The 27,265-nt window shown below is 43.9% G+C and overlaps 1 long non-coding RNA gene across 2 annotated transcripts; it reads right to left on the bottom strand.

The window, feature by feature from the left end:
* Window positions 1–430: 430 nt before the first annotated feature.
* LOC132875523 (uncharacterized) lies at window positions 431–20,345 on the bottom strand. Of its 2 annotated transcripts, none has more exons than XR_009651832.1 (4): window positions 20,298–20,345; window positions 12,285–12,325; window positions 11,854–12,180; window positions 431–7,110 (listed from the first exon to the last, which is right to left on the bottom strand). It is a non-coding gene; the product is annotated as an uncharacterized LOC132875523 (long non-coding RNA). The 2 variants fall into 2 exon arrangements; XR_009651831.1 differs by having other exon boundaries at window positions 20,198–20,335.
* Window positions 20,346–27,265: the final 6,920 nt, after the last annotated feature.

Here is a 27,265-nt window from a genome sequence, read left to right as displayed (position 1 = left end):
TTGCAAGAACTGCGCATGATCTGTACGTTGTGCGTACTAACGGCGTTCGTTTGTCGCACTGCGGCGATTGGAGAGGGTTATATATATTTTGGCATACTTTGGTTTCTCACTGTGAAAATGGCAATCCCTCCGCAAAGACTTCGTCTCAAACTCCTGGCCTGCTGGCCACTGTCGTGGTCTTCATCCTCCTCCTCACTGCTCCTTGTCCTCTCTCTCTCCTCCCTCTCTGCCGCCGTCTCTCTCTCCTCCGTCACCTTTTATGGAATTAAATGAAATTGGGTTTTCTCTCAATCAAAGCCTACGTGTACAAATGGCCGTAGGCACCCCTGCAGCTTTATATGTCGGCCGTAAGGCACTTTTTAATCCTTTAATTAACAGCAAATGCCCAGGACACAGAAGGATCACAAAAACAGAAGCTTAAAAAATGCATGCTTTATTTAGTAAATAGATAACTAAATTATCCTTTAAAAATAGCACCAAGCTACAAAGAAAGAAAAAAATAAAAGAAAAATAAAATTGTCCCGTCTCAGCAGTGTGCAGTCCGCGCAAAGAGGAATCCCAGTCCCAAATGTGCTGAAATCGTGGGGAAGTCTAATGCGCGGGGAAGCCCTGCGCGTGACGTCACACCTCCAGCGTCCAGGTAGCAGCGGGGGATTCCCAAAAATGTCTATGGCTCGCCCGGAGTCAGCGCACACCTCGGGCAATAAAAGAGAAAGCATCAAACAATGGCGACGTACGCAACAAGGCAAAAACAGCAGGCAAGGAGAAGTCTTATGTCCCTTTACCCTGTCGTTAGCGAGCGTTGAATTAAGTACAGTTGACTCCAGATCCCCGTTGGCTAGGTCACGATTTCCTAAGTCTGCAGCCGACGCACCTCAAGAGAAGGCAGCAAATCAGGGAAACAGCACAGCGCAGGCAAAGAAAAAAAAACTGTATGTTCGTTCGTTCGTTCATTCCTTCCTTCCTTCGTCCGTTTGTTCCTTCCTTCAATCTGCCCGCTGATCTTCCACTGGTAACTACGCATCTACTGTGGCGTCCGATCCCCTCTTTGAGCTGCATTCCCAAACAACCCAACTCTGAGAAATCCACGTCCCCTCTTTGGGCTGCATTCCCAAACAACCCGTCTCTGAGAAGTCCACGTCCCCAGCGGGGCGGGGGCCGTTACCGGCCTCATACCATCCACAGGCACCTCTTAACGATTTCATGCCCTGTTGAACTCCTCCTTAATACTGAAAAGGTCCCCTTTTTATACCCCACCCCTTCGTCTTTCAAGTGCTTCAATAGGTCAGGTAATAATTGTCCAAACAGCTGATCCATCTAAGCAATTAGAGAGCCGCAAATACAATATCAGTGTAGGTAGCAATCAATTAGCAGCACACAGTGAAATCACAGCAATCAACCAATTATGTGAACACACCAAAATCATAGCAACCCAAATAAATCACAGCAAACCATCACAGCAAAAATAAAAATAAGATCCCCACACAGCTAGAGGCTGACATATATACTCGAGTTTTCATGCGACTGACACCCTCTCGCCGTACGGCCAATGTACAGCCGACTTACTTGACACACATGGATGACATACAAAATATCTGAACGTGCGTTGGCCGCACTAATTACGTATGTGGGGCGCACAATACACATACGGAGTCCGCAAGTGCGACGTATGAAAAAAATTGACATTTTGCCCAAACCTGACACCAGCAAATCGTACGAAAGACGCACGTCGGCCGTACGGAAGACACACGAGGCCGCAAGTTTGTCTTGCAACCTGAAAAAAACCTAAGTGCCCGTAGAGTTTGTTTGACATGACAAAGAACCTCTGCGGCCGGTCTGGGGCCAGTCCACGGCTCGAAAATCAGCATGTCACACGCGCACCCTCCATGCGTTTCTTTGCGTTTTTTGCGCGTAGACCGGCCGTAGGAGCACGTACGGCCGGTTGTGACCGAGGCTTAATGGTGGACTCATTAGCCAATGTGAGAGAGGCCTTCAGTTGTGTAGGTAACACAGTCTGTCTAAGAACTACAACACAGTCCCTTTAAAAACTACATTTCCCATCAGCCGACTTCCACAATGACCTACATCACGCGTGGGCGGGATTTCCAACGTCACATCCTCCATGAAAGCATAAGAAACCCGGAAACTCCTAGCTCGCTCTCTTTCCGTCTTGGACTTCAAGCTGTCTAGACACAGAGAGACTTGCTCTGACCGGGAAAACCAGATAAAGACGTCTTTTCTTTTCCTCAAGAATCAGAGTTTCGTGCTTTCCTTTCACCTTTGGCCATGGTAGATTCTCGGATCGCGCGATTTTAAAACTCAGCTTGAGTTACAACTGGTTTTCAGTTATTCGTTACACGTACATACGGACTGCAGTCCAAACAGCTAATTTAAAGTTAAGAAGCGGCTGGATCCCTTCTAACTAAAGAAAACTGTGCACATTGTTTGATCAGAGTTTTTCTTCCCATGAGCTATGAAGCGTCGGACCAAGAATTCTCTGCTTTCCACAGACGTGCTCCACAAGCTCCTGTGAAACTCAGCCTCTCCAAGAATTCTCTGCTTTCTACAGAAGGGCAAGATACTGCAGTAAGGCTTGGCATTTTGGGCAAAACCTAGTCTTAGGAATTAGCTTTTATGAAGCAGTGTGAATTTAAACTCAGGAACGGTTTAAATGTGTACACTGTAGACCCTCAGGGTATTTAATTGATTATTATATTTTGTTTTAATCTCTCAAATGTTTAATAGATAGGCTGTGCATGCTTCTCTATCCCTTACTAACATCTTAATTTCCTTTTACACATTTTGGCTGCATCAAGATTTCAGTGGATTTAGTACTGTTATAAGCTAGTGAAATTACCCTATGGCTAATTCGTTTGTCCCATTAGCATCCAGGGCTAAGTGTATTGTCTCAAGGGAACACGTGGCGTCCCTCCTCCACACTCACATACACACCTTTTGTCTTAACTCCACGAGGTAGGATCCTTGGGCCTTAGCTAGCCACATATGGCTAATTCTTTTGTCTAATTAGCAACCAAAGCTAATTCTCTTGTTTACTTAGAAACACGTGGTCACCAGGCTTCACACACAAACACATCTTAGCTAGCAACACAACACTAGTCTCTGCCTAGGCCCCAAGGCCTCCACCACGTGGACTCACACTCACTCACTCAAACACACCCTAGCTAGCATTCCTTTGTATTAGCAACCAAAGCTAGCTCTCTTGTTTTACTTAGAAACACGTGGTCACCAGGCCTCACACACACACAAACACATCTTAATTAGCACCCAAAGCTAATCTTTTGCCTTCACCACAACATGCACACACTCACGCTCATCAAGTATATCTCACTGTTTGTATGTATTTCAACTGCCATTATTCATTTTTCTTTGTTATAATAAATTCATTTATTATTGAAACTGTGTGTTTGTGTTCCAATATTTCTGAAGTCAACCAATCTCCAAGAATTCAAAGGTGCATCTGATTTATGTAATATGGTAAGTGATCATAATAATTTGGAATATACCATAATTTAGCTGTTTGGTAATTTATTATTAAGCACCAAAATTAATGGTATTAATTAATGAGACTGATCCAATGAGACTGATTCCATGAGTGATTTAATGATATGAGACTGATTCAATGAAAACGATTCAATGAGAATGATTCAATGGTATGATTCAAATGAGACTGATTCAATTTAATTATTAACCTTCAGATTTAATGAGATTGATCACTTAATAATTACCAATTGCACCTACAGTTGCTTAGAAGTTACCCTGGGGTCCTTTGTGACCTCGCCGACTATTACATGCCTTGCTCTTGGAGTGATCTTTGTTTGTCGACCACTCCTGGGGAGGGTAACAATGGTCTTGAATTTCCTCCATTTGTACACAATCTGTCTGACTGTGGATTGGTGGAGTCCAAACTCTTTAGAGATGGTTTTGTAACCTTTTCCAGCCTGATGAGCATCAACGACACTTTTTCTGAGGTCCTCAGAAATCTCCTTTGTTCATGCCATGATATACTTCCACAAACATGTGTTGTGAAAATCAGACCTTGATACATCCCTGTCCTTTAAATAAAACAGGGTGCCCACTCACACCTGATTGTCATCCCATTGATTGAAAACACCTGACTCTAATATCACCTTCAAATTAACTGCTAATCCTAAAGGTTCACATACTTTTGCCACTCACAGATATGTAATATTGAATGATTTTCCTCAATAAATAAATGACCAAGTATAATATTTTTTGTCTCATTTGTTTAACTCGGTTCTCTTTATCTAATTTTAGGACTTGTGTGAAAATCTGATGTTGTTTTAGATCATATTTATGCAGAAATATAGAAAATTATAAAGGGTTCACAAACTTTCAAGGACCACTGTATATAGTGCCTCCATCTTCCTCTGTCCTACCACCTCTTCAGCTTCCTTGGCTCTGTTTTCAATGAATGTCCTCTTATCGCTTCTGGCACTCTTCTTCACTTCCCAATTGGCTCCATTGTACTCATCCAGTGCTGTTTGTTTCGCTGCCCTTGTCTTGCTGTTGTTAACTTTTTATTTCCGCTGTTTTCTTTTTTTTCCACTTTTCCCATAGTCTCAACTGTTATCCATGCTTGGTGTTCTTGCTTCTTTATTCTCACCGCAGTGTCACATGTTTCTGCCCATATCTGTTTCACTTGTTGCCAGTCATCTTCTATTGTTGTATATTCTTCACTGAGGTCTTACAGGGCTTCAAAATGGTTTTTCAGTACTATTTCAAATTCTCTCTGCTTATTTCACTTCCCCACTTGGAGTACATTATATCACTTGATGGTATCCTTTCTGTTTTGGCATTTATTCAGCTTCAGCTGCACTTTGGCCAGCACAAGATAGTGGTCTGATGCAGCATCTGCTCCTCTTTTACTTCTGAATTCCTGCAGTGATGTTCTAAACTTTCAGCTGATACAGATACGGTCAATCTGGTTTTCCATGATCTTATCAGGTGATGCCCAGGTCATTTTGTGTATCTGTTTCTGTGGGAATATGGTACCTCCTATAACCAGGTTTTGTTCTGCGCAGAGGTCAGTAAATGACTCTCCATTTTCATTCATGTTTCCTACACCATGCTTTCCCATTACTTGTTCATATTCTGTGTTCTCTTGTCCCACTTTGGTGTTCATGTCACTCATTAATATGGAGCCTTCCTTCTCTTTATGCGTTTTGATGATTTTCTCCAGCTGCATCTAAAACTCTCTTTTGCTGCCTCTTCTGCATTGTTGGTTGGTGCATAGCACTGTATTATGCATAGTTTGATGAGTTTGTGGCTGCTCTGGAACCTGGCTGTTATGATCCTAGAGTTGATGGGTTCCCATCCTATGAGGCCTTTCTGAGCCTCTTCAGCCAACATGAAAGCTACTCCCTCTGCATAGTGTGCTTGGTTGTCAGGATCTGGGAATTTTTCCAGTGAGAGATAATGTACTTGTTTTACTGCCAACAGCAAATTCCAAATTGATCTAGAAGTGGAAAGGGCCCTTTGAGGTCACAGGGTGAGTTGGGGAGATTGACTATGAGTTGGTGTGAATGGATAGAGATGGGGTGGGCAAATATACCACCTCAATATCCTTAAATCATGGATAGAGGCGGTCTCTGTGGCTTTAGCAATGGTCGTTCCAGAGAGGGAGGAGCTGGGAACAGAGGTAAATCTAAAAATAGCAGTTCAATCCATCCCGGTCCCTTGTGCAAACCACCTCTCACTGTCCCAAATTGCAGAGGTTGCCAAGTTACAGGTGGAATTTTCTGGTGTGTTCTCATCTCTGCCCAGTTGCACTCCTCATAGAACGCCATATAAAAATGCCTCCAGGGGTGGTGATATGCAGCAACCCCATTGTCTCTCCGAATACAAGAAAAATGTGTTTCGGGATGAATTCAAGGCTATGCTTGGCATGGGGTTAATTGAGGAGTCACACAGTGAATTTAACAGCCCAATGGTCTTGGTGCCCATGTCTGACAGATCGGTCTGGTTCTGCGCAGATTTTAGAAAAGTCTAAATTTGACACATACCCAATGCCTTGCATTAACAAACTGCTTGATTGGTTAGGAATGGCTTGTTTTTATTTTGACACTGGATTTGACAAAGGGATATTAGAAGATCCCCTTGACTCCCATATCCCATGAAAAAACTGCCTTTTCCACCAATTTGTGACACTTCCTTTTGGGTTGTTTGGGGCCCCTACAATGCTGCAGTGGCTCACGGACAGAATTCTCCATCCACACGCTGCGGCCTCTCTCAATAACATTATTATTTATAGTAATGACTGGCAGCAGCTGAGGGTTGTCCTGAAATTGTTGATATGGGTGGGGCTCACGGTGATCCCAAAAAAGTGTGTGGTTAGACAGGTGCAAGTATGGTATCTGGGCTTCCACTTGTGTCACAGGCAGGTGTGGCCACAGACTGATAAAACCACAGTGGTTTTAGGATGCAAGGCCAAAAAAGAGGTCAAACTATTCGGATGTCACCAGCCTGTTGAATGATAAGGAGTGCCAGATCCAGTCCAGTGGACAGAGCTGTGCCAACAGGCTTTCACTTAGGGAAAATCTTCACTCTGCGGAGGGCTACTACTGCAATCTCCTGACTTTTCTATTTTGCAGACTGACATGTCGGACAGAGAGCTGGGGGCCATTTTGTCCCAAAGGATGGAGGGGGAGGAGTGCCTGGTGCTGTAGACCATCCACACGCTCTCAGTATGGGAGACAAAGTACAGCACCATTGAAATAGGAGTGTCTGGCAATCAAGTGGGTACTCCTCACCATCCAGTATTACCTGCTGGTATGCCCTTTCACTTTCTGTTCAGATCATGCCTGCTTCAGTGGCTCCACTGCATGAAGGTTGCCAATGCTCAGGGATAAGGAGGAGAGAGTCAAAACCAGTACACAGCTGCATGTGTGTGCATGAGTGAGTGTGTTCATGTTGAGGTTTATCTCAGTGTGAGACCCAAAAGAAAAGAAGCTATGCTGAAAAGTGAAAGTAAAAATAGACACCAGTCAAAGTACCTTGCATGTCTACCATGTCTTCAGTCTCCCAAACCCATGAAGTGTTATCGTTATTTACTTACCCATGAGAAAGGATCTGTTTAAAACAACAGAGAAAAACAGAATATTAGCTGAAATGCAATGAAAAAAACCTTGTGATTTACAGTTAAAATAGCTTACCGCAACTAATATTTAGCTACATTGTAAAAGAAACAGTGCATTGTGTTTTTATCTCACTACAAAATGTGTTTATGGTGTTTATGCAATGCATTGCAACAGGAGATAACCTATCATTCTAAAATCATTCATTTAAACTTGATTAAATACTTCATGGAGTGTTTTTTTTCTATTAATACTCAGTCCTCTGTTCCTTTATATAATGTATTTTTGAACAGAACCCTTCGTATGAAGGCGGCACGGTGGTTTAGTGGTTAGCGCTGTCGCCTCACAGCAAGAAGGTCCGGGTTCGAGCCCCGTGGCCGGCGAGGGCCTTTCTGTGCGGAGTTTGCATGTTCTCCCCGTGAGTTTCCTCCGGGTGCTCCGGTTTCCCCCACAGCCCAAAGACATGCAGGTTAGGTTAACTGGTGACTCTAAATTGACCGTAGGTGTGAATGTGAGTGTGAATGGTTGTCTGTGTCTATGTGTCAGCCCTGTGATGACCTGGCGACTTGTCCAGGGTGTACCCCGCCTTTCGCCCGTAGTCAGCTGGGATAGGCTCCAGCTTGCCTGCGACCCTGTAGGACAGGATAAAGCGGCTAGAGATGATGATGATGAGACCCTTCATACGAAATTAAAATTCTGAGTGCCTTTTTATTTCAATTCATATTAAAAGTGCAGTAGTTATGATTAGTCAAAATTTCTGAATATATGGTCTCTAACTGTTAAAGAGATGAGCTCAACACCGAGTTATTTTTTTACTTGCTGAACCTGCCACATCATTCCCACTAATGTTCACATGTTCCGCTCCTCACACAATCTACAGTCACCCAGAGTGTGGACATCAACTAGAATTAGCATTAACAAGGATTACAGGCAGAAACATTAGCATTACCATGTCATCAATTTGAATCAATGGGTTAAGCTGTTTATTTAATTTGTTGTAGTGCTTAAAGTGCCATTCCACCATTGGATGTATTCTTTGGCATAAAATACAATATATTTTGACAACATATATAAATGGTATCACTAGATAGAGAAATCTTTTAGCTTCAAAATGATATATCAAACAATTTTTTGACAACGACAAGTATATTAATTTTGCGACCAAAGTCACCTACCCTTTTAATTTCCGTGCGTGATGTCATCGGCAGGTTCCCCTTCTTGTGTACCACGTGACGTGGCACATATTATCAGCAATGGCGGATAGAACGCGATAAAAATAATACCAATAAATCTAGCTAATACCAATAAGTCTAGCTAACTGAAAGATTAACTCAAAATTTTTCGCAATTTTTTTGGACCCCATATACGAGGAGAAATGACTCTCTCACTTTGGGGGTTTCCTGGTCTAAAAATAGACCGACACGTGGTACACAAGAAGGGGAACCTGACGATGACATCACGTTTCACTACCGCACGGAAATTAAAAGGGTAGGTGACTTTGGTTGCAAAATTAATATACTTGTCGTTGTCAAAAAATTATGTTTGATATATCATTTTGAAGCTAAAAGATTTCTCTGTCTAGTCATGTTGTCATAAAATATATTGTATTTTATGCCAAAGAATACATCCAATGGTGGAATGGCACTTTAAGGGAAGATAAAATATATTATAATAATTAAAAAAAGGTTCTTAGATTGTGAAACACCTCTCATTAGCCACTAGCTGCATATAGTTATGCTGAAAACTCTTGATCATCAGCTAAATTGTGTTGTCTTTCTCTAACTTTAAGCATACAGCGGTGCTTGAAAATTTGTGAACCTTTTAGAATTTTCTATATTTCTGCATAAATGACCTAAAACAACATCAGATTTTCACACAAGTCCTAAAAGTAGATAAAGAGAACCCAGTTAAACAAATGAAACAAAAATATTATACTTGGTAATTTATTTATTGAGGAAAATGATCCAATATTTTATTTCTGTGAGTGGAAAAAGTATGTGAACCTTTGCTTTCAGTATCTTGTGTGACCCCCTTGTGCAGCAATAACTGCAACTAAATGTTTCTGGTAACTGTTGATCAGTCCTGCACACTGGCTTGGAGGAATTTTAGCCCATTCCTCCGTACAGAACAGCTTCCACTCTGGGATGTTGGTGGGTTTCCTCATATGAACTGCTCGCTTCAGGTCCTTCCACAACATTTCCATTGGATTAAGGTCAGGACTTTGACTTGGCCATTCCAAAACATTAACTTTATTCTTCTTTAACCATTCATTGGTAGAACGACTTGTGTGCTTAGGGTTGTTGTCTTGCTGCATGACCCACCTTCTCTTGAGATTAATTTCATGGACAGATGTCCTGACATTTTCCTTTAGAATTTGTTGGTATAATTTAGAATTCATTGTTCCATCAATGATGGCAAGCTGTCCTGGCCCAGATGCAGCAAAACAGGCCCAAACCATGATAATACCACCACCATGTTTCATAGACGGGATAAGGTTATTATGCTGGAATGCAGTGTTTTCCTTTCTCCAAACATAACGCTTCTCATTTAAACCAAAAAGTTCTATTTTGGTCTTATCCATCTACAAAACATTTTTCCAATAGCCTTCTGGCTTGTCCATGTGATCTTTAGCAAACTGCAGACGAGCAGCAATGTTCTTTTTGGAGAGCAGTGGCTTTCTCCTTGCAACCCTGCCATGCACACCATTGTTGTTCAGTGTTCTCCTGATGGTGGACTCATGAACATTTAACATTGACTAATGTGAGAGAGGCCTTCAGTTGCTTAGAAGTTACCCTGGGGTCCTTTGTGACCTTGTCGACTATTACACGCCTTGCTCTTGGAGTGATCTCTGTTGGTCGACCACTCCTGGGGAGGGTAACTATGGAGCACTTGCATGTGACGTCACAGCCGATCCAGATTGTGACAGATGCCATCTTGTCGGTCAAACGCCATATTTCCGCCTTCTACTTCTACTTCTACCTTTTCTTCTGGAAAAACCTACTATATACAATTCTACTACAACGGCTGTGGCTACCAGCTCTCCCTACCTGTGCACGTTTTTTATGTTTTTTTGTGTGTATTTTTGCGTGTTGTTCGTCTGTACCGGACTTCAATATCCACTACAACCGTATGGACTTACTGGACATTGGTTTCCAGCAGAAAATGACGGTTTGTAGCAATTTCCATCGCATGCACAACATTCTGGACGAGAAAAAAAAAAAAACATTCCGGACGAGATAGCGAGACCAGCGGGGTCTCCGTGGATTGTTATTGGAAGCAAAGCTAAGGAGGCAGCGCCGGGAGCGGAAGCAAAAGCGAGGCTGTAGAGCCGGCCTGTTGACCAAGCTCAGAAAACAACCACTCAAATCTCCACTGCTAAGCCTCTACCTCTCCAACACCAGATCCAGGTAAACAACACGGACAATTTGGAATTACTTTATTCTATTCTATAATCGGCTGGTCAGTGCTATACTCAATACTTAAGTGACTTACCCATCCAGTGAGGATCATTTTCTTGTTTACAAGATGCCACATCTGAGTCGCTGACAAATCCTGAATTTCTGTAAAGATAACTGTCCAGAGATTTATAAGCACGCAGTGCTTCACCAGTGAACAGCAAGGGAAAGTTAATGAGGTAATTATACACGTCGGGGTATTCCACCTCTGGAAGTTCCATATCCACTGACAAGGTCGTGAAAACTCCGTCCGGTAAGCCAAAAGGGTCACTAATCTGTAGATCGTTTATTTTAGACATATATCTAGTTATCTGTTCATTAGAAAAATAGTCCATCGGTTGAAATTGATCCATTCTGTACATGAGTGCAGCAATATTCAGCTGTGCTGTTGACCGACAAGATGGTGGCTGTGTACTTTCCGGTCACGTGACTGCAAGATCTCTATGGTCTTGAATTTCCTCCATTTGTATACAATCTGTCTGATTGTGGATTGGTGGAGTCCAAACTCTTTAGAGATGCTTTTGTAACCTTTTCCAGCCTGATGAGTATCAACGGCACTTTTTCTGAGGTCCTCAGAAATCTCCTTTGTTCATGCCATGATACACTTCCACAAACATGTGTTGTGAAGATCAGACTTTGATAGATCCCTGTTCTTTAAATAAAACAGGGTGCCCACTCACACCTGATTTCATCCAATTGATTGAAAACACCTGACTCTAATTTCACCTTCAAATTAACTGGTAATCCTAGAGGTTCACATACTTTTGCCACTCACAGATAGGTAATATTAGATCATTTTCCTCAATAAATAAATGACTAAATATAATATTTTGTCTCATTTGTTTAACTGGGTTCTCTTTATCTACTTTTATGACTTGCGTGAAAATCTGATGATGTTTTAGGTCATGTTTATGCAGAAATATAACAAATTCTAAAGGGTTCACAAACTTTCAAGCACCACTTTAAATGTGCGTTGTGTTGGTTCTCAGTGCTATATTTGGCAGTGATCTAGTCTGTTCTACTGTATATCCAGTAACTGTACCAATCTAAAGACCACATTTAGTGTCTAATGTCCTCTCTGATGTTAAAAAAGGTCGCTGATTATTTCAGATTAAACTGATATATTTAATCTCATTATTTGTCACATTAGGAGAGATTGAGGGTCACTGTTCTTAGTTCATATTTGTTAAACTGTCTACTTTTATGCATTTTCAACCACTACAGAGAGGCACATTACAGAGTAAAAAGTAGGGTGATGGATCGTGGAGTTCAGGAACACTTACTCATTTTTACTTTTACTGTAAACTCCTCTGTTCTGTTTCCATCAGTGACCTGACACAGGTAATGTCCTCTATCTGACCATTTACAGTCTCTCAGCTGTAAGGAGACGTTTCCTCTCCTCAACTCCTGAGTGAACAGACTCACTCTCTCCTCGTAACCTCTCCCCTTTGTCTCCTGTCTGTTCTTATAGACACAAACACAGTTTGTGCCCTTCAACCACCGGATCTCCATGTTAACAGCACTGATGTTAGGAGACAGATGGCATGAGAGAGTGACAGCAGAGGAGTCATGTTGTTTTATCACATGAGGACCAGTGAGTGTAAACTCATCTGTGTAGCACACACACACACACACACACACACACACGGTTAGTTTTGATAAACTTAGGCAATAAAATAAAATTGATAAATTTCCCCCTGGAAATGTAACTTACTGCTTGCAGCTGCCATCCTTATCTCTTCCTTTAGGTTCAAACTAAAAAAAAAATCAAACACACAGAGAAAGAGAGAGTCATCCTTTTAAAACTACTCACACAAATACATGGTCAGTGGGCTACAAAATGGATTGACAGGAGATGCATCAATTTTCTTTGAAACAACAACAACGAACCAAAAAAACAAACAAAAAAAAACACACAAAAAAGTATATACAAATTATTATAAGTATAGATTATATTTAATATTTATTCATGTTATATTTATGTTGCCTTTGCTATATTCAAAGAGAAGTTATATGTTTGTTGTGGCAGCGGGGGCGTGGTCAAGCGTCGGTCTGTGACCAGAGGGCGGAGTCAGGGAAGGTAAGCGGCAGAATCACTGCACCTGATATCTATTAATGTGTATTTGTGTGTCTTCCCCAGTGACCACGCCCTACATAAGGAGAGAGAGTAGAGGAAAAGAGCTCTCTCCCCAACCAGACGACGTGTGTGTGTGTGTGTGTGTGTGCGCGCGCGCGCACGGGTGACTGGGAGAGTGTGGTTGCAAAGCTGAAAAGCAAAAATAAAAGTTTTGAGAACTCAGTTCTGGCCTGCCATCCTTCTGTGCTCCACCCACCCCTACAAAGTGCAACAGTGGTGCTGAAACCCGGGATCACAGAGAAGAACAGCCCCATGGAGTCCTCCCCCTTCGCGGACCTGGTCCACGCCCTTGCCACAGCCCAGCAGAGCCAGCACCAGGCACTAGTTGCCCTCCAGAAGAAGCAGGAGCAAAGGTTCGAGGCCTTGGTGCTGGTGCAGCAGGAAGATTGACAGGCATTCCAGCACCTCCTCGCGTCGGCGGGGTCCACCAACTCCACCGCCGCAGGCCCTTCCCACCTCACCCTAACGAAGATGGGCCCGCATGACGACCCTGAGGCCTTCCTCACACTCTTTGAGCAGGCAGCAGAGGCCTCGGGCTGGCTGGTGGAACAGCGCGCAGCGCACCTCCTCCCCGTGCTAATGGGTGAGGCGCAGCTAGCCGCGCTACAGCTCCCCGCCGATAGCCAGCTGGTCTACGCGGACCTCCACCGGGCTGTCCTCCAGCGTGTGGGGCGCACCCCCGAACAACACAGACAGCGTTTCCGCGCCCTGCGCCTGGAGGAAGTCGGCCGGCTGTTCGTGTTTGGCCAGCAATTCTGGGACGCCTGCTGGTGATGGCTGAGGGCTGACAACCGTGACGCCGAGGGACTCGATCAGGTGGTACTGGAACAGTTCATTGCCCGACTACCTGAAAGGACCATGGAGTGGGTCCAGTGCCATCGCCCGGCGTCGCTGGATCAGGCCATCGTGCTGGCGGAGGACCATTTGGTGACTGTTCCGATGGCTGGATGGCAGATCTCCTCTTCTCCCCTCTCCTCTAGCTCTCTCTCCCCCTCCCCTTCTGTGTCTCGACCTCGCCCCATTCCCCCACCGTGGAGGCGGGGGCCGACTCCACCCCAGCCAGCCCACCGCACCCGCGGTGCCCTCCCATTTCCCACTTCTGTATCTGTCTCTTCTTCCCCTCAGGTGAGTGAGCCCCAGAGTGCCAGTGCAGAGAGAAAGCCCGGGCCGGTTTGCTGGCGCTGCGGGGAGACAGGCCACCTCCTGCAGCAGTGCTCGGCAATGGAGGTGGGCGCGGTGGTTCAGATTCCCGACGCGCCAGGAGCCGCCCTCGATCGGGCCGGAGCGTATCGCATACTGGTGAGTGTCCAAGGGGATACATATCAGGCGTTGGTGGACTCTGGCTGTAATCAGACCTCAATCCACCAAAGCCTGGTGCAAGACAAGGCATTGGGAGGAGCACAATTGGTGAAGGTGTTGTGTGTGCACGGGGATGTTCACAACTACCCTTTAGTGGCAGTCCACATTTTTTTTTTGAGGGGAAAAATTTAGTGTAAAGGCGGCGGTTAATCCCCACCTTACCCAGTCGATAATTTTGAGGACTGATTGGCCGGGATTTCGGGAGTTAATGAGGCATTTAATGAAGAGTGGGTCCTGCCATAGTTCAGCAGGGGGAGGTCCCGGTGTGGCATTAGGAGGAGCAGCTGTCACAGAGCCGTCTACGTCATCACCGCGTCAGAGTGAGGAGCCGCGGGCGGCTCCTCCTTCTCTCGGGGAATCCCTTGCAGATTTCCCATTAGAACAGTCGCGGGACGCGACTCTGCGGCATGCATTTGACCAAGTGAGAGTAATCGATGGTCAAACGCTCCAGCCAAACGCCACCCCGTCCTTCCCCTATTTCTCCATTATGAGGGATAGGTTATACTGAGTGACGCAGGACACTCAGACTAAGGAGCCGATTACACAGCTTTTGATTCCAAAGAGCCGCCAGGAATTAGTATTCCAGGCGGCTCACTTTAATCCCATGGCTGGACACTTGGGGCAGGATAAGACACTAACCCGAATAATGGCCCGGTTCTATTGGCCAGGGATTCGCAGCGATGTCCGTAGGTGGTGTACGGCATGCCGCGAATGCCAGTTAGTAAATCCAGTGGCCATTCCAAAAGCGCCTTTGCGCCCGCTACCATTAATTGAGACCCCGTTCGAAAGAATTGGGATGGATCTCGTCGTGCCATTGGATCGCTCAACACGAGGGTACTGCTTTATTTTAGTTCTGGTGGACTATGCAATGCGATACCCGGAAGCAGTGCCTCTTTGCAATATCTCAGCATGCAGTATTGCGGAGGCGCTCTTCCGGATCATCTTCCGAGTCGGAATCCCCAAAGAGATTCTGACTGATCAAGGCACCTCGTTTATGTCATGCACACTGAGCAAACTGTATGGGTTATTGGGAATTAAGCTGATCCGCACCAACGTTTATCACCCACAAACAGATGGTTAATCAAATGGTTCAATCGCACACTCAAGAACATAATTTAAAAATTTGTTTGCGAGGATGCACGTAATTGGGATAAATGGCTCGAACCCTTGTTATTTGCAGTCTGAGAACCGCCACGGGGTTCTCCCCATTCGAATTATTATATGGGCGTAAGCCACGTGGCATCCTAGATGTACTGCGAGAAAATTGGAAGGAGGGACCTTCCCTGAGCAAAAATGAAATTCAATATGTTATTGACCTGCGCACAAAACTCCAGACACTCACACACCTAACCCAGGAGAATTTGTGGCAGGCCCAAGAACGGCAAACCCGCCTGTACGACAGGGGTACGCGCCTTAGGAAGTTCGCACTGGGAGGTAAAGTATTCGTACTGTTGCCCACATCGAGCTCCAAATTGATCGCCAAGTGGCAAGGACCCTTTGAGGTCACACGGAGAGTCAGGGATGTCGACTATGAGGTGAGGCGAACGGACAGGGGTGGGGCGCTACAGATTTACCACCTCAATCTGCTCAAACTCTAGAACAAGGAGGTCCCTGTGGCATTGGTGTCGGTGGTTCCGGAGAAGGCGGAGCTGGGGCCAGAGGTTCCAAAGGGAACATTGACATCGCGTACCTCTCCGGTCCCCTGTGGAGACCACCTCTCCCCGACCCAACTCGTGGAGGTTGCCCAGTTGCAGACCGAATTTTCAGACGTGTTCTCACCCCTGCCCGGCCGCACCGACCTCATAGAACACCACATCGAGACGCCCCCGGGGGTGGTAGTGCGCAGCCACCCTGACAGGCTACCCAAACACAAGAAAAAAGTGGTTCAGGAAGAACTCGAGGCCATGCTCGAAATGGGCATCGTCGAGGAGTCCCACAGTGACTGGAGCAGCCCGGTGGTCTTGGTGCCCAAGGCTGACAGGTCAGTCCCATTCTGTGTAGACTATAGAAAAGTCAATGCGGTGTCTAAATTCGATGCGTACCCAATGCCTCGTATTGATGAGTTGCTGGATTGACTAGGCACGGCTCGCTTTTACTCGACACTGGATTTGACAAAGGGTTATTGGCAGATCCCCTTGACTCCACTATCCCAAGAAAAAACGGCCTTTTCCACACCGTTTGGCTTACACCAATTTGTTACACTTCCTTTTGGGCTGTTTGGGGCGCCCGCTATGTTCCAGTGGCTTATATACAGGGTCCTCTGCCCCCACACCACCTACACGGCTGCATACTTAGATAACATAATAATCTATAGTAATGACTGGCCGCGGCATCTGCAACACCTCAGGGCCGTCCTTAGGTCGCTGAGGCGAGCGGGTCTCACGGCCAACCCGAAGAAGTGTGCGATTGGGTGGGTGGAAGTACGGTATCTGGGCTTCCACTTGGGCAATGGGCAGGTGCGTCCTCAAATTAACAAGACAGCAGCGATTGTGGCCTGCCCGAGGCCCAAGACCAAAAAGGGGGTGAGACAGTTTCTGGGGCTGGCTGGCTACTATCGTAGGTTTATACCTAATTATTCGGACGTCACCAGCCCGCTGACTGATCTCACTAAAAAGGGGGCACCAGATCCAGTCCAGTGGATGGAGCAATGCCAGCAGGCTTTCTCTGAGGTGAAGGCTGCACTGTGTGGGGGGCCACTGTTACACTCCCCTGACTTTTCTCTCCCCTTTATGTGACAGACAGATGCATCAGACAGAGGGCTGGGGACTGTTTTGTCCCAGGAGGTGGAGGGGGAGGACCTTCCAGTGCTGTATATCAGCAGAAAGCTGTCGGTGCATGAGGGGCACTACAGCACCATCGAGAAAGAGTGCCTTGCCATGGTCCTCACCCTCCGCTACTACCTGCTGGGACGCCCTTTCACCCTCTGTTCGGACCATGCACCCCTCCAGTGGCTCCACCGCATGAAGGATGCCAACGCGTGGATCACCCGTTGGCATCTGGCACTCCAACTCTTTAACTTCAAGGTGATCCACAGGCTGGGGGCGCAGATGGTCATGGCAGACTTCCTCTCCCGTCAAGGCGGGGGGGGGGAGTCGGCTGCAGGTCGGTTGGCCGCCTGGCCTGAGTCGGGTGGTGGGGGTATGTGGCAGCGGGGGCGTGGTCAAGCGTCGGTCTGTGACCGGAGGGCGGAGTCAGGGAAGGTAAGTGACAATCACTGCACCTGATGTCTATTAACGTGTGTTTGTGTGTCTTCCCCAGTGACCGCGCCCTACATAAGGAGAGAGTGAGTGTAGAGGAAAGGAGCTCTCTCCCCAACCAGACGACTTGTGTGTGAATGTGCGCGCAGGTGACTGGGAGAGTGTGGTTGCAAAGCTGAAAAGCAAAAATAAAAAGTTTTGAGAACTCAGTTCTGGCCTGCCGTCCTTCTGTGCTCCACCCACCCCTACGAAGTGCAACATTTGTATTTTCTTGAAGGCAGGCCTATTGATAACATATTACTCAATATGTGTGAATCTCCAAATCAATAGCATTTTTGCTGAAAATATGTTTTGGAGGGAATTTATTTTCCTATAAATAAATAATGAGGCAATTTAAGCTTAAAAGATGGCGCCGATGTGTTGTTAAATTGTGGCGAAGAAAGTAGATAAGTCTTCCAAGTCCAGTGCATTTTTTGTATAATATGAAACCCTTTTTTATTACATAAAAACAAGTTTAAGCTACATCTTGATGCATTGAGGATAATGTATATTTGATCCATGCATGTAGGTAAAATTGAGGCTCAAGAAAGATAAAAAGCTAACATTGTCTATATCGCTAATTTGTGAGTTTGAAAATGACAAACATAAGGCCTTTTAAGCTTAAATTGTCTTTAAAATTTACAAATTTAAGCTTGAACGTCAATTGTATATTATCTTTTGGTAACTACATATCGAGCTGGGATTTTATAAAGTTCATGACCTGACATCGTTGCTGCTTAGAATTATGGCCATAACACGATCAATCTCAGAATTCCAAACACGATAAACAAAAGTACAACACTTATTAAGAAGTCCTATCTATCTATCTCTCAAGAAATGATCATGGTTAAACCTTCTGATTCAACCAAAATACTCGACTCTGATTCACCCGACAGTGCCACTTATTGAGACAACCACCATCATCTGATGGTGACATCATCTTCGGGATGTCGTTCTGAGTCTTGTGATCACCATTCTGCAGACCCATCACAAGCACAGTGAACAGCACACTACGAACTGAAATGCTAGTATAGGAACTAAAGTTTAAGAAAAGTTTTCACAGCAAAAGGAGACAAGAGGAATACATCTGCATTATATATATATATATATATATATATATATATATATATATATATATATATATATATATATATATATATATATATATATATAAAATAAAACATGCATTTAAAAATAGCAAAAATCTATCAAGTTTAAAGATGCTATAAAGCATTAAACCAAATAACAATAATTTTTTTTTTTTAAACTTCAAGAGAGTGGCAGCTACAATTATTGACACCTTAACCATCTTTTGGCCATTGCAAAAGTAGAAAAGACTTTCAATACATAAATTGTGCATGAATAATTACTCAAACCTCCACTGGAAAAAAAATAAGTTGATTCCCGATTACTTAGCATATCAGATCACGTGACACCTTTCCACAATTATCGACACCCAGATGATTATATATTTAAAAAAAAAAAACATTGGTATGTGGTATCAGGTAAACAAAACATAGTTTTTATTTAAAATTTGTTTTGAATAGACTTATATTTACAAAATATCTTTTATATGAATATATCGATGTTGGTGCTTACATAAACGAGGAAGTAATTCTAATGTTTGTAAGCCAATGAACTGATAATGTTTAACCACTTTCTACCCACTTTATTTTCATAGATCACATTTTGTTAATCATTTGTTGTTTGTATTAATTTCTAGTTTTGTAGTTTACCAATAAATGTCAACAGGAAATTGACATTGTAACCACATGAAAATCCAGGTCAATGGTTGCATGTCATTCCTCAAACCAAAACTTTATATTTTTACATCTAAAAATATAAAATGTCTACTGATATTGAAATATGTGGTAGATATTTACAACAAACTGAAAAAAAAACTGAATGGAATAGAAAAATCTGAATATTTCAAGCATGTAATTTTTTATATGCTAGGAATTTAATTCTGGTCTAATTCTATTTATTGCAATAGGATTCCAAATACTCTATAAACATTCTATGCTGTTATGAATCAGAAAAAATATATAAAATCACAGCACCTTTTTTAAATTACTTCATCTACTTCAACAATGTTACCCAAAGATCAATACATAAACAGCTGTAAATGTCACTTAATTCCACAGGGTGTCGATAATGGTGGACACCGGTGAAAGTGATCATCATTATCGACACCTCACGTGACTTCTCAAACACGCGTTTAGATAGAAAATCGCGACTGTCAAATGAAAGAGTAAGAAACAAAGTAGGTTTCGATGAGGAGATCATGAAATATCAGTGAATTTGATCAGTAAAAGCATGTCCATGATCTTTCCACCATGCTTACCTGCGATGATAATGTCCAGGTTTTCCTCAAATTGCTGATCGTGCTGAACAAAATTCCATTTCAGGTAACGAGCTGCGTCATCAGACGACAAGATCAAAAAGCAAGGGCGGTCTTCTGGTTGATTAATTAACCAATAATGACTGTTATAACTGAAACTCACCTTTGTAAAATTGTTTTTTATTGGTAAATCTGAAAAGGTGTCGATAATTATGGACTGTCGATAATTGTAGCCGCCGCTCTATTATTAGTAGTGGTGGAGTAGTTATTATTATTATTATTATTATTATTCACATTTCACTGTCTCTGACACCAAAATATTAACATTTTACTTCATCTTACTCCTGAAAAAGGGGCATTTAAAATCTAAAACCCAGTCATGTCAGTTCATAGTGACCTACTCTATTCTCACAATAAAGATCAATTAGTTTTACAGAAGAAAGTTAACGTAATTCGTCTTACAATTAGATCTGTCAATATAATTGTGCCAGTCAGCAATTTTAATACATTATAAAACGGACATTTCAAACTGGTAACTGATCAACCCCACTTACCTCAATTCACCTGCTCTATGCTCACAATAAAGATCACATTCGTTCATGTAATTTACTTCATTACGCTAAGTTCAATTATCACCCTGTTTAAACGTTTCACCTTCTTTTTAGGCTCCTAAACAAACATCTGTTCAGTGTTTCCTCTGGTACAACAGGAAGTGTCAATTTCCGTGTTCAAAGTTATGTTCAGTTGCATCACAGTAACTTCCGGTCTGATCACATCGCCTCCAATCCTTTTTATTGCACCATTTTCCTGTCATGAATCTTTCCTTGGGAATTTGACCCCAAGTATCCTGTTTATAAATTCAGGACTGATGTTCTGCATTTATGTTCCAGAAACTGGGTATAAATTAAGAAACATATGTCACATCCACTCCAGGCATCAGGGTAAAGAGTAAAAGTGACACTGTAACTGTGTATAAAACCTCAACAGCATGTCATATAATGATGTTTAGAATGCTTTACTTGAAGATTTCAGTTCCTGTATAAACAAGCAGAACCAGCATCTTCATCTCAGTACCATGATGGAGATGTGTGTGAAATCTACTGGGTGTCCTTGAACAGCAGATGAGTTTTATATCTATTACATTAAAAGACTACATCATTTTTACTGCATATCAGGACTAATTAAGATTTTAGGCATTTAAAAAATATATTATGATGAGTAGATCTGGAGGGCGGCATGGTGGTGTAGTGGTTAGTGCTGTCGCCTCACAGCAAGAAGGTCCGGGTTCGAGCCCCGTGGCCGGCGAGGGCCTTTCTGTGCGGAGTTTGCATGTTCTCCGCGTGGGTTTCCTCTGGGTGCTCCGGTTTCCCCCACAGTCCAAAGACATGCAGGCTCGGTTAACTGGTGGCTCTAAATTGACCGTAGGTGTGAATGTGAGTGTGAATGGTTGTCTGTGTCTATGTGTCAGCCCTGCGATGACCTGGCAACTTGTCCAGGGTGTACCCCGCCTTTCGCCCGTAGTCAGCTGGGATAGGCTCCAGCTTGCCTGTGACCCTGTAGAACAGGATAAAGCGGAATGAGTAGATCTGGTAAATCATCTTAGACCCTGTTGTGAAAGTAGAAAACCTGAGAATGTTATGTTCATCTCATTGTTTAACCCTACTATTATCTTTGGGGTCATTTTGACCCCGTTCAATGTTTAACATCTCTAAATATATGATTGACATTTTTTTGCTTCATATTTAATGACTTTTTCTAATTTAATGGGGACAACTGGGTAAACATAAAATTAACATGATGATATGTTTTCAATTTCCTGTACACATGTTGTATGCATCGGTTTTCTTTGGGGTCAATTTGACCCCAGGCTGTTTTAGCTGTTGTGAGGGAATTTTAATGGATGAACATTATTATTCTCTGTGTTTCTGTATGTTGAGCTAAAGTGGCTTAGTTACTAAGAAGAGATGTTTTTCCACATGCTGTAATCGCTTTTCTGTGGCCTTGGTGGTAATGAGCAGGGTGCTTGAGTTCATCCTAACTACGCATCTTCTCATGATGTAACCACCTTTCCTGACCTCGGTGGTGATAAGCAGGGAGCTTGAGCTCTCCCTAACTCACATCCGCCTGCACATACCAGAGCACGCCAGGTGCACGCTTTAACAAAGCTTCATAGAAAATCTTGAGCCAATCATGTGAAGACACAAGCAGTGAGCGAATGCTTTCAGAGTATAATAGATAACATTCCTAAAACACAACTCAGAGTGCGCGTACTCTCGGCATCATCAGAAGTGATGTCTTCTTCTATTCTTTCCTATTTTATATATCTTTATATGATCTACTATAATAAATGACTGAAAAGACAACTGTTAAGCGTTCTGAAGTGTTTATTAGAAATTTCCATTACAATTTGGCTTTCCCTGGGTGGGCCCTATGCGTCTGATCCTCGGACGACGGAACACTCCCAAGGCTATGGTGCGGAGCTGAGAACTCGGACGAGAGACCAGACCGTCAGGGCTCACCGAACCAGTAAGTGATAACTTTGCATTCTTGTGTAAAGAAATTAGTGGAAACAGTATTTAAAGAATGATACAAGAAATGGACAGAGATTTGTCCTAGTATTTAAAGAATGATATAAGAGATGGACAGAGATTGTCCCAGTCAATGAAGACTGATATAAGAGATGGACAGAGACTGTCCCAGTCAAGGAAGACTGATATAAGAGACGGACAGAAGTTTGTCCGAGCCCAGGAGGACTGCTAAGCTGTGGTACCATCAATATGTTTGCCGAAACGGATAAACACAATTTTGAGACAATAAACTGCGAGTAGTTTATTGGGTTGTGTAAGAGAATTATCCGCCCAAGTGACGACTGGGTAACAGCTCACCTACTTGAGCGAAGGAAGTACGGGTGCGTGTCTCGACGGACTCACGTTCAGCGATTCGTAACTGGGAAAGAATTGAATCTTGCTTCCTTTGTTCTGTGTGAACAACTGGCCCATCGGAGGAACGGGATAGAGAGGTTCGATCACGAAGTCGCAAAGACACACCGGTGTGCATGCAAAATATTGAGGAATTAACAGAGTACTGTCCTCCAAATTCTGAAACAGAGAAACAGATTTTGTACACATGCGTGAGTTGTCTTTGAGGTTGTTGTGCTAAATGATACCTACTTTAATTTAAGGCAAATGTCAGATAAATTGTTTACTAATAAGAACACACCTAAAAGATTATTGTGTCGCATTTTTGGACATAGTCCAACCTGCTCTTCTTGTGATCCTAATAAAAACTCAGCCATTGTTGTCATAACCTATTAATATAACAGTGTACAATGAGGAACAGAAACAGTAAGTTAGAGAAAGAAAAGAAAAAGCAAGTAAGTGTGAAGCTACATGTGCTATAATAAGAATTGGCTGTTCCTATGACAGCCCAAACATCCAGTTTATGAAAACCTCGTATGGCGAGGATTATTTGGCATAGTTTGATATATGGGTAAAGGACTTAGGATTCCCTGAGAAGGGCAGTTTTAGTCCCAGGCAGATAGGACAGTTAGAAGAAAAGTTGAAACAGAAGGAAAAAGAAGAGTCTGCAGATAATGTTAAGTTCTTAGAGGACTGGAGGACGTTTTCTGCATGGAAAGAAGAAACACTTAAGAGAGAGTACAAAAGAGAGAAACGACAGGCAGGGCTCTCACCCTCTTCTCAGTGTTTGAAATTTCAGATGGACCCTGACCTGGAGTCTGCCCTACCACCCCAACACACACTGCCTCCTCAGCGAGGCGGAGCATCATTCCCACAAGCGCTTCACCCACAGAAAGGGGGAGAAGTCAAGACAAAGAAAAAAAAAGGAAAAAAAAACTGAGCCTCTGGAATCTCTCCCAGCCTACCAGCCGCCTCCAGCATCAGCACCTCTCAGCGCTTCTCCGTCACACACGAGATCCGGTCTTGCATATGGTGAGGGAAAAGATACTCTCCTGGACCTGACCACGTGCTCACCAGTGGGTCCACAAGGCCATAATCTAAAGTCTGAAGTCCTTCATCTTCCAATGGTGGAAGTGGCTGGAGCTGATGGTGTGCTTTTAGTCCACAGACCCTGGATGACAGCTGATATCAAGGAAAGCATGGCTTCTCTTCCCAACGTGAGAGAGGTAGGAGGAAAGAGATTTGGTAATGAACTGTTGATATTTTGCAGAGAATTCCGACCGACCACCCATGAACTTCGCTGCCTACTCATGATCAAGATGGGTATAGATTGGAGCAAAGTTTCCAAAGAGTGGCCGGAAGCTGACCAGCGAATGACTACACCAGACTGGAGTGTGGCTGGCAATAGTGAGTATAGAGATACTATCACTGCTCTCTGTGCTCATCTGGACAGTGCTTTTCCTTTGAACATAGACATGACTAAGATCAGTATGTGTAAGCAAGAAGATGGAGAAGGGGTGTCAGCATTTCTCACCCGTCTCACTGCCGTGCATGAGAAACACAGTGGCCTGACCAGACCTGCGACCCTGGCTGGAGTGGAAGGCACTCCTGAGGTCTGGGAAGTGCACCTGCGGAACAGTTTCATGAGCGGTATGGATCCAGCAGCGGCCAAGTTAGTAAAGCAGCTCTGTCTCCTGTGGGAAACCACCAGTCTCACCAAGATCGAGCAGTACGCTGTGCATGCAGAAAAGCTGCTGAAAGAGAAGGAGAAGACAAAGTCGACACAAAGAGACCAAGATCTACACGCCGCCACTCTCACTCTTTTCCAGACTGTTCAGCCTGGAGAAAAAGGAACAAGAGGAGGAAGAGGTCAAAGTAGCGGCCGAGACAGGACAACCTGGAGTGACTCGTCCTGGATAAAAGGTGCAACCTGCTACAACTGCAATCAAAAGGGACACATTACTCAAAATTGTCTCCACAGTAACAGGCAGAAGCCCCGTGAGGAGTACAGCAAAGCAGACTGATGGGCGGACTCCGGGAACGGGCCCCACACAGAGAACAGGGGAGGTAACACACACACACCTGATGATACACATACACAGGAGCATTCACATAATGTTAAACACATTAGTAGCAGCACCTGCATGCAACAGCAAGACTACACAGAAACGCCCGATATACCAGTCCAAATAAATATACCTTAAGTTGCATTAAGTTTGTTAAAATACACAACTACTCCCTTTTCTAAACTCCCTTGTATGCCCCTCACTGTGTGTGGGCATGTGTTAACCTTTTTAGTAGATTCTGGAGCAGCACACTCAGTGATACAACATGGGGTACTTCCAGTAGACCCACCGCTCAGCTCAAATTCTATTCAGACGATGGGCATCTCAGGACGACCTATAACCGAAACTTTCTCAGTCAACCTCCCGTGTGAAAGCGAGGGAGGAATAGTTACGTCCCACTCATTTCTCATCTCACATACATGTCCAGTGAATTTGTTAGCACGTGATTTAATGTGCAAATTAGGAGTAAATCTCATGTCCACTCCAGATGGGCTAACCATTGAAGTAAGTGAAATGTGCGGTGTGCAGTATGGGTTTGGAAGCCCCCTGTATGTGTATGTCTGGCGGCTCTGCTCAGATCAGCTCACACAAACTCCAAAACACCTTGTACAGCTCTCACGCTTGAACACCTCATCAGTTGACACAGATTATATGAAAGAGGAAGATTTGCATTGTACAGCACATGTTCACCAAGGGCAAGATGTAGAGTTTGAAAAGACTTGGTTTGCAGACCTCCATGCACGTGAACGATTGACCCTTAAACTATGTATTGGTCTAAACATTATTGCGCTGTGCAGGTCCATTTTACTCGTTGTCCAAACAGCTGCATCAATGCTCATCGCAGTGTTCTCAAACATGTTATACACGGCCTCGTGTCAGAGGACTTTGAGGTCGGCTGCTGCCAACATGATTTCTTTGACATCATTAATTCTATATCCCATGTCTCATTAGCAAAACCGCAAGCCGCCCATTGGAAAGACGTGGGGAAGTGGGTCAAGAAGTGTGCAGCCAATGACAATGAATGGTCCTGAACAGAGGACCCTAGTGTGTTGTTTTGTCAAAGGCTTGGGGTCTACAAGCAAAGTCAGGCTGTGTGTGTGCGCATGTTAAGCGCAGCGTAATACTAGCCACTGATGACCAGGGTCCTGGGGACCCCAGCCATAGTGGCCTGTTTGTCTCTGTTTCCACAGGCATAACTCCAGCAGAGGTGCACCCCAAATTGGCGGGAGTTCCAAATTCCGTTTGGGCAAAGGGTAAACATGATGTGGGCCTAATAAAGAATGCTGAACCAGTGGTGATCACCCCCAAATCAGATTTCAGTCCTAAACAGACCCAGTATCCCTCAAACCAGAAGCAATCGCAGGTATAAGACCGGTTTTTGATTATTTGCTGAAGGCAGATGTAATTGTCCCTTGCCAGGACTCTCCAGTGCGCACTCCTATTTTTCCAGTTAAGAAGGCAAGAAAATCGTCTCAGCCCGATGAGTGGAGGTTTGTCCAAGATCTGCAAGCAGTCAATGCTGCGGTTGTTCCGCGCGCACCTGACATCCCTAAGCCATACACCATTTTGGGCCAGGTGCCCGCTGACAGTAAGTGGTTTTCAGTGGTGGATCTAGCAAATGCGTTCTTTTCTATTCCTATACATAAAGACAGCCAGTATTGGTTTGCCTTTATGTATGATGGTCGTCCATACACTTTCACTCATTTGTGCCAGGGTTACTGTGAGTCTCCAACCATATACAACCAGTGCCTCAGAGACAGCCTCACTTCGTTAACTTTGTCACCAAGATCAGCTTTGCTGCAGTATGTTGACGATTTAATGATTTGTGCCCCAACTAAAGCTCAATGTGAGGATGACACCATAACGCTACTGCGACACCTCGCTAAGGAAGGTCATAAGGCTAGCCTCACAAAATTACAGTTTGCAAAACAGAAGGTGCATTTCTTGGGGCATGATATCACAGGGGAGGGAAAAACGCTGTCTGCGGACAGAGTCTCAGCTATTCAGAAAATTCCCAAGCCGATCACTGTGAAACAAGTTTTGTCATTTTTGGGTATGTGTTCCTATTGCAGAGCATTCATTCCGAATTATTCCATCCTGGAAAGTCCAGTGAGAGAGCTCGTGCACGGTTCGTCCCTCACCGCTTCATCACCTGTCGTATGGACACCAGAAGCTGAAGAAGCATTCCTGACCTCGGTGGTGATAAGCAGGGTGCCCGAGTTCTCATAACTACGCATCCACCCGCATGCCAGGTGCACGCTCTAACAAAGCTTCATAGAAAATCTTGAGCCAATCACGTGAAGACACAAGCAGTGAGCGAATGCTTTCAGAGTATAATAGATAACATTCCTAAAACACAACTCAGAGTGCGCGTACTCTCGGCATCATCACAAGTGATGTCTTCTTCTATTCTTCTCTTTCCTTTCCTATTTTATATATCTTTTATATGATCTACTATAATAAATGACTGAAAAGACAACTGTTAAGCGTTCTGAAGTGTTTATTAGAAATTTCCATTACACTGTATAAAACATAAAAGAAATATCAACATTTTACACACATTTGTTTTAGTTGTTTTGGATGATACTGAGGTCACTATAACATGCAATTTTATAATCTTCAAAGGCTTTAGGGCCCT

Source organism: Neoarius graeffei, chromosome 28 (genome assembly GCF_027579695.1).
Source record: "Neoarius graeffei isolate fNeoGra1 chromosome 28, fNeoGra1.pri, whole genome shotgun sequence".
NCBI classification, from domain to species: domain Eukaryota; kingdom Metazoa; phylum Chordata; class Actinopteri; order Siluriformes; family Ariidae; genus Neoarius; species Neoarius graeffei.
This window is presented reverse-complemented; position numbering and strand designations above follow the sequence as displayed.